The 9,032-nt window shown below is 38.4% G+C and overlaps 1 non-coding gene across 1 annotated transcript; it reads right to left on the bottom strand.

The window, feature by feature from the left end:
- Nucleotides 1–2,362: 2,362 nt before the first annotated feature.
- On the bottom strand, nt 2,363–2,552 carry LOC123487273. The gene has a single exon (XR_006659701.1). It is a non-coding gene; the product is annotated as a U2 spliceosomal RNA (small nuclear RNA).
- Nucleotides 2,553–9,032: the final 6,480 nt, after the last annotated feature.

A 9,032-nucleotide genomic window follows, 5' to 3' on the forward strand; every position in this document is an offset into this window, starting at 1 on the left:
TACAAGCATGATTCAGAAATTAGGGAGATATGTTTAATTTGAGAAGAATGGATTAACTTTTTTCAATGCTAGTTAAGGATACTATAGTCACCACGTTTCACATTGGATTTATTAACTACATAAAGGTAAGACCTGTTTTTAATTCTAGTGCTACACTGCACTGCACAAACAAGGTTGTTAGCTAGCTAGCTAACATCTGCTCTGGTCCAACGTTAAACCAACTCTGAAGTTCAAAGACATTCAAAGTTCCTCCATAGAAGCCGCTCCTCCGTAGGTATAATTATGTGGGCCTAATTCAGATAATGCAGGTCATAACACGATGCCCAGCTCTTCAATGCAAGCTTTCTCTATCCTCTAACGAGCTCTCCACACCCGCAAAATGTCGCACCTTACACTGAGATTGGCAGCACAGTGTGCTCTGAATGATTTTCCTATACAGATACTCTGTGGTGTTCTAGTGTATTTATTCTCCCACTTGGATGTCACTTCCACAAGCTTTAAATTGAGGGCCAGGTTGTCAGGATGGGTAATGTACTGTACACATTAATTACAAGTACTCCTAAAGATACACTTAATTTTAATTGGCTAAATGCTGTGTAACAACTAGTAATTACATTGTACTTGGCTAACATTACATGTACTATGCTTTGAAATAGTGTCTTATTCTTCATCTGGGATTTGGATTTGTAAAATGTATTATAACATGTATTTAATATATGTCTGATCAGGCTCAGGTAGCATCAGGTTTGTATTTTCATGCTGATCAAAGCTCTAATCAAATCCAGACATTTATAAGTGTTATAATGCACACTCCACTGGCTTCCAGTTGAAGCTCGCATCTGTTACAAGTCCATGGTGCTTGCCTATGGAGCTGTGAGGGGAACGGGCACCTCCGTACCTTCAGGCTCTGATCAGTCCCTACACCCAAACGAGGGCATTGCGTTCATCCTTCTCTGGCCTGCTGGCTCCCTTCCTCTGCAGAAGCATAGTTCCCGCTCTCAGCCCAGTCAAAACTGTTCGCTGCTCTGGCACCCCAATGGTGGAACAAGCTCCCCTCACGACGCCAGGACAGCGGAGTCACTCACCACCTTCCGGAGACATTTGAAACCCCACCTCTTTAAGGAATACCTGGGATAGGATAAAGTGGTTATCCCACTGGCTATAGGGTGAATGCACCAATTTGTAAGTCGCTCTGGATAAGAGCGTCTGCTAAATGACGTAAATGTAAATATAATATAAATGAATGACACTTCGGAAAATACCGGGTTACCCGGGAGAAGAGTGATTTATTCTCGGGATGGAACATTTGTATAATATCGAGGAAATATTAAACCCTGATGCGCATACCAGTTGATTCACAAGACACCAACTAAGTAACTTACATATACGGTATCTTCATTAGGCCTAATGGCATTTCATGTCCATGATAGGAAGTTTGTTGTAGTGACTCAGTAAGGCTAATTGTAAAAGTAACCCTCTAAAGTGCCATGTTTGTACAGTTTATTATGTGGAGGAAACATTTAGGCAGCCAGGACCATACACCAGGACCGCTCCGTAGGCCGCACTGTAGGCCTAGCTCTTACTGCAGTCCAGTGCCATGGACATCTTTGAAGTTTGGCCTCTAAGTAATTTAGGACGGCAACTTTATGAAGGCATCTTCAACGTGGTCTTATCGTACAAGGCTCTACAGACATGTAAAATAAAAACAGGCTATTTTTTATTGTTCATATTATTTGCGTTGATGATGTATTGAAGTCAAGTGGTTCAACATTCAAATGCGTACGGTCAGTGGAACACTTGCGCCACCAAGTGGACAATTGCTCAGTTCCCTTGTGGCATCAACGCTACCAGAGATATTTGATATAAGATCAAATGTTATGTCAATATTATTATCTCTAAATTGATTCCCCACCCGTATTTCATATTTATTCCGATTTAGCTGTTAATCTGGATTTAATTTATAAACGTTTTCTGTCATTTCCGATTGGAGGGCAGATGACCACGTGACTTACGAACCTACCAATTTGTTACTTTGTAACAGTCAAAAGTGGTTATTCCCAACGTTGATCAACTCCCAATCTATGCCAAGGTTTTTTTAAAGCATTATCTTTAAAGCATTATCACTGTACCATTTACACCCTGTATCCTGTGCATGTGACGAATAAACATTGATTTGATTAGATGATTAACGCACCATTCACATCAGCTATCATAGTCAATATAACAGTGACTGACTTCACCATCACTTTCTAGCCATCATTGACATTGAGATGAAGATGGTAAAATTTAAAATATATCGTGATCCTAATGGAATATAACAAAGCAATTCTGTTGTCTTTGCCTGCTTTATCTTTACAATGACAGGGGGTGCACCGTTCCTGGAGGTACTGCAATACCAGGTCGATGCGTGGAGTGGACGGAGCAAGCCCCTATTCCATCTCCCTGTTCCAAAAATCAATTTAATATATGGTCCCCAGATAGGGGACGTATCAGATATTAAACTGATAAGAACAGATTTTTTTTTTTTTGATTTTTTTTTTTGGAAAAATAATTTTTATTTTCATTTCACATTCAAATACAAGTACAAATTCAGTGCATAACGTTGTACATAACATGGATTTACAAAAACAGTACCTTAACCGTATAAAAATAGCAAAACTCCTAACAAAAGTGCTGTTCTGAGGAACCTGACCAGCTAAAAGGCCTACATTCAAGAGAAGCATGTAAACAATTGCCTCTAACAATCTCCCAAAGCTGATCTTTCAAAGGAATAAAAACTATTATAGAAATAAAATCATACACATATACCAAAGGGAACTCTGAATAAACCTCAGTGTATCGAATATTTACAAAGCCTACATTTCAATTTACATGACAGAATACAGTTATACATAGGCCTATATATAGGCTATAAAAAACGTTTACAAAGAAGGGTATATCCCTTTCCATCTATGTTTAACAGATGTGATGCCCCACTTATCTATTTCGAATTGTATTTTTTTCCAAATTTCTTGTTTTATAAATTTAACCAATCCCCGTCGGTGACCACTTGAGGGGTGTCATTGACCGCACCACATCTGGCCTCCCAAAGTTTGGTCTTGATAAGGGACACCAGAGTCACTAATTCTAATAATTGCACCTTTTCCACATGTTTTAGTTCAAATTTGGCTACCCCTTCATAATCAATGTTTTTTTAAAATATTAAAATCCATTTTAATTTTCTTCCAAACTATTTGGGCAAAAGAGCATTCCCATAAAACATGGGGAATTGTTTCAATTGCGAAACAGTTGTCCCTGGGACAATTTATTCAGGGTCAAATTATGATCATATAATGTTGAACGGACCGGAAGATGTCTGTGTAAAACAAGCCAATTAAAATCTTTCAGTCTGTTGTCTAAACCCTTTTAATTGTGCCCGTAGCCAGGTGGGAAGGTGATATAGGTAATCGGTCTCTAGGACAACAATTTTCTATCAATTTCACATATAGCAGTCTGTGGTTGATTACATTTTTCTTTGACTTTGCAGACAGGGTTTTTCCTTGCCCATTCAACTATTTTCTTAAAATGTAATGGGATAATTTCAGCTTTTGGCTTACTATTATCCCACTCCACCATAAACCTTAACGGTATGGACAGCCAGAATTTGATTAATATATTACATTTGTGTACAGAAGACGACAAAAGACAACAAACGTTTGAGTAGAACAGCGCATCTAGTTTTAGAGGAATATGAGGGAAATCCCTTCCACCAGCCTCTATAGGCTGGTACATCCGATCTCTCCGGATGTACTCATATCCCCCCAAAAGAAATTAAACAGTACACGTATGAACATTTTCCTTAGAGACACCGGCATGGGAAACACATATGCAAGGTGGAGTAATGAAGGCAGAATGTCCGCCTTCAGCACTAACACCTTGCCACTAAAAGATAGTCGCCTCACTTTCCACAGTCCCAATCTTTTATTAAGCGAAAGTAGTTTTTCTTTCCAATTAACCATGTCATCTTTAATTTCATTTCCGAAAGATATCCCGAGCACTACCATTGGTCCTGTGCACACAGTCAAACCACATAACTGATCAGATCTCCATTTCCACTGTCCCATATATTTTATTTCTGTTTTATTCTTGTTAATCCTAGACCCGGAGGCAACAGAGAACTCATCAATGACTTTGATAACCTCTTTCAAGCTCAGGTCGTCTTGTAAATATAAAATGGTGTAATCCGCGTATTGTGAAATTTTTTAGAATATCCCCTCCAGGTAATATAATGCCTTTGATGTTGTAATTTGTCCTAATTGCACATGCGAAAGGTTCAATATATAAAACATACAATAGAGCAGAGAGACACCTCGTAATTGCTTGATTACATTTCCAATATTCCCATTAATATTTACTCTGCTTCCCACATTACTATAAAGAATTTTTACCCATTTCATAAAATTCTTTCCAAAACCACATTTTTTCAGAACTCTAAACAAAAACTCATGGTTTACCATGTCAAAGGCTTTTTCCTGGTCCAAATTTACAGTAATAGCTGGCAGGTGCCTTTCCTCTAAATATGCTTGAACGTCTCTGTGCAATTGCAAGTTCCAGGTTAACTTTCTCCCTACCACACCACATGTTTGGTCTAAACCAACAACATATGCCATGGCAGAAGACAGACGATTAGTTATGGCTTTACTTAACCCTCCTGTTGTCCTGGGGTCATTCTGACCCCAAATTAAATCTTTTGCCGACAAAATATGTTTTTTATTCATCAATTGGTCTGAAAATAACGGTAGTTGTTTAATACTATGCTCTTTATGATTCAAACAAATTTGAAGTAATTTGATTGAATTATGGGTGTTTTACTAAATGTAATAACTTCTGTTGTCCTCTGGGGTCAAAAAGACCCGCAGCACAAAGTTTACATACTGCTTGGCAAAACATCTTTGATCATGTTTCTTTGATGTGTGGGGTCAAGCAATGGTTATGACAACAACAACAACAACAAAAAGTATTTTCTCACAGGTGTTTGGGCATTTCACATTTTAGTCTGAGAGAGACAGGCAGCACAATGAGGAGGCAGAAGTTTTATAATGCACGAGGAGGCTTGCAAGATAATTTTTTGAAATAAAAGAAAATAATGACCAGGAGGACAATGCTGCACATAATGAGGATGAATCAACTGATGAAGAGGGTTCAGGGTCAGAAGAGGAGGAACATAATGATGAGGTGATAGATCCAACATACAGACAGCATGCTACTTCTTCCTCCGAAGATTCCCCACATCTCCTGCTGCAGAAATGGAAGATGATTATGAATATAAGGAAATGGATGAACGTTGATGACGTAGAATCTGAAGCTGGTATGGAAGAAGTGTCAGAAGTGGAGCACTGCACCTATTATGATGAAGAATCAACAGATGAGGTAGAATTCACAGATGAGGTCCTCTTCCTCAGATTCTACCTCATCTGTTGATTCTTCGTCTTCATCAATAGATGATGTCCTCCACTTCTGACACTTCTTCCATTTCAACTTCAGATTCTACCTCATCTGTTGATTTTTCATCATAATAGGTGCAGTGCTCCACTTCTGACACTTCTTCCATACCAGCTTCCAGATTCTACGTCATCATCACGTTCATCCATTTCCTTATATTCATAATCATCTTCCATTTCTGCAGCAGGAGATGTGGGGGAATCTTCGGAGGAAGAAGTAGCATGCTGTCTGTATGTTGGATCTATCACCTCATCATTATGTTCCTCCTCTTCTGACCCTGAACCCTCTTCATCAGTTGATTCATCCTCATTATGTGCAGCATTGTCCTCCTGGTCATTATTTTCTTTTATTTCAAAAATTATCTTGCAAGCCTCCTGTGCATTATAAAACTTCTGCCTCCTCATTGTGCTGCCTGTCTCTCTCAGACTAAAATGTGAAATGCCCAAACACCTGTGAGAAAATACTTTTTTTTTTTTTTTTTTTGTCATAACCATTGCTTGACCCCACACATCAAAGAAACATGATCAAAGATGTTTTGACCCCACACATCAAAGAAACATGATCAAAGATGTTTTGCCAAGCAGTATGTAAACTTTGTGTGCGGGTCTTTTTGATCCCAGAGGACAACAGAAGTTATTACATTTAGTAAAACACCCATAATTCAATCACAATTACTAAATTTGTTTGAATCATAAAGAGCATAGTATTAGGAAACAACTACCGTTATTTCAGACTAAAGATGTAACACAGAATTGATTGAAAATGTATACTGCTTATGCTTTATAAACAGTCAAACCAGGCGGGGTCATTTTTGAGCCAGAGGACAAAAAGGTGTGATTATGGGCTGTCATTAATAAAAATAAAATGATTCAAAAACAGCATCCTCACTAAACTTTTACAAATACCACTCAGTGATAAGTCAAATAGTCAAACTAATAATAGGTCAAAATATTTCATAGTTTCATTGTATTTTACTTAAAAACAGGGTATACTTTTATGTAAACAAGGTCTATTGGCTCTAAATTCCAAAACAAATGAAAAAAATTCTAGTAATGGGTTGAACAGAAGTAAGACTAAAGATGTAACACAGAATTGATTGAAAATGTATACTGTATGCTTTATAAACAGTCAAACCAGGCGGGGTCATTTTTGACCCCAGAGGACAAAAAGGCGTAAGGCATTTGGGAGGACAACACGAGGGTTAATAATTTATAGTCTACACAAAACATTGTTAAAGGTCTCCAATTTGCTAGTGTCTTGAGGTCTCCCTTTTGTAAAGTAGCGAGATTACCCCTCGCACATTGAACCTCCCATATGCTCCAAACCAAAAATAATTCTTAAATACTTCCAAAAGATGACATCCAATTAAATCCCAAAAACTATGTAAAACTCTTTTAGAGAGCCCATCCACTCCTGGTACTTTGTTATCTTTCATACTCTTCAGTGCCATACAGACACTTGATCTTAGCCAAAAGGCCGAGAAGCGATACCGCAATTGTTTCGGGAGGAAGGTGCCTTTCTCGGGCACGTCATATTCGATTGCGTTTACACAAAACGTAGCTCTGTAAACTGTCCGCCAAATATCAAAGATAATGATTTAAAGAAAATCGTGTCATAGATTGGGAGTTGATCAACGTTGGGAATAACCACTTTTGACTGTTACAAAGTAACAAATTGGTAGGATCGGAAGTCACGTGGTCATCTGACCTCCAATCGGAAATGACAGAAAGTGTTTATAAATTAAATCCAGATTAACAGCTAAATCAGAATAATAATATATGAAATACGGGTGGGGAATCAATTTAGAGATAATAATATTGACATAACATTTGATCTTATATCACATATCTCTAGTAGCGTTGATGCCACAAGGGAACTAAAGCAATTGTCCACTTGGTGGCGCAAGTGTTCCACCGACCGTCGCTTTTTCCAAGCAGTCCTGTGTGGTCCATCCAACTACATTTGAATGTTGAACCACTTGACTTCAATACATCATCAACGCAAATAATATGAACAATAAAAATAGCCTGTCTTTATTAATAATACCGTATATGTAAGTTACTTAGTTGGTGTCTTGTCAAACAACTGGTATGCCAATAGGGTTTAATATTTCCCGGTGTTTTACAAATGTTCCATCCCGAGAATAAATCACTCTTCTCCCGGGTAACCCGGTATTTTCCGCCAAAGCCGGAAGTGTCATTCAAAAGCATTATAACACTTATAAATGTCTGGATTTAATTAGAGCTTTGATCAGCATGAAAATACAAACCTGATGCTACCTGATCAGACATATATTAAATGCATTTTATGAGCCCTACATTAACAACATTTAATGAGCCCAAGCCCCAAAAAAGGCCAAATGATTGTGTGGTTTCCCAATAGGTCCACCAGTCCTCACTTACAATGACTGGAAAACATTGTTGCATTTAAACTTTGTATCACCAGTTAGTGTGATGAACGTGATAAAATATATTTGCAATGGGAAGTAATAGCTGGTTTGTTAATTTCATTTTGGAAATGAAAATGGTTGTGCTATTGTATTGTTCTGACTTCATGGGGGCCTACTGGAGTGAATGGGCTGCTTATTCTCTAACATTATTTGATGCTGTGTGAGACTGCTGTCTCCCTGGCTATCAGCCCTGTCTCTGTGTTTGACCAAAACTGGCTCTCCTTCAGCGCCATGGAGTGCACAGGTATTACGGTTGCTGTCCTTTCAGCACCACAAGCCTTTCACATTTGATGTGACACTGTTGTTGTCTCTATTGGTGATAGTGTGATAGTGGTGCTGGCTACCATAAGCTGTGCAAACAGTGCATTATGTTCAAATCAAATCAAATTGTATTGGTCACATATACATATTTAGCAGATGCTATTGCGGGTGTAGCGGAAATGCTTGCGTTTCTAGCGCCAACAGGGCAGTAGTATCTAACAATTCCCCAACAATACACACAATACACTCAAATCTAAAAGTAAAAGAATGGATTGAAGAAATATATAAATACTAGGATGAGCAAGGTTGGTGTGGCATAAAATAAAATACAGTAGAATAGAATACAGTATATATTTATGAGATGAGTAAAGCAAAAATATGTAAACATTATTAAAGTGACTAGTGTTTCATTATTAAAGTGGCCATTGATTCCAAGTCATATATGTAGGGCAGTAGCCTCTAAGCTGCAGGGTTGCGTAACCGGGTGGAAGCCGGCTAGTGATGGCAGGTGAGTTACCGCGCTCTGATATCCAAAAGTTATTTCCGGCTGTAATGTAATAACACAAAAAAAATACTGGCCAAATAATGTAAGAAATACTGCAAAGTTGCTTAGGAGCTAGAAGCAGAGCTGCCATATCTGTCGGCGCCATCTTCAAAATTCTATGTGTCATGTTGTGTCCATGCGGGTTCTGTCTGTGTGCGCGGCAGCCCGAAGCGCGCCTGTTTGATTCATTCATAATGTCATCAAAAAGCATCGCTCCTCCTTCACTAGAACTAGAATGGGCCGACTACAGAATATATAATGTCTGGCGTATAGGTGATGCTATGTTTTCTGTTATTT

The sequence above is a fragment of the Coregonus clupeaformis genome, unplaced genomic scaffold (assembly GCF_020615455.1).
Source record: "Coregonus clupeaformis isolate EN_2021a unplaced genomic scaffold, ASM2061545v1 scaf1592, whole genome shotgun sequence".
In the NCBI taxonomy this organism is placed as follows: domain Eukaryota; kingdom Metazoa; phylum Chordata; class Actinopteri; order Salmoniformes; family Salmonidae; genus Coregonus; species Coregonus clupeaformis.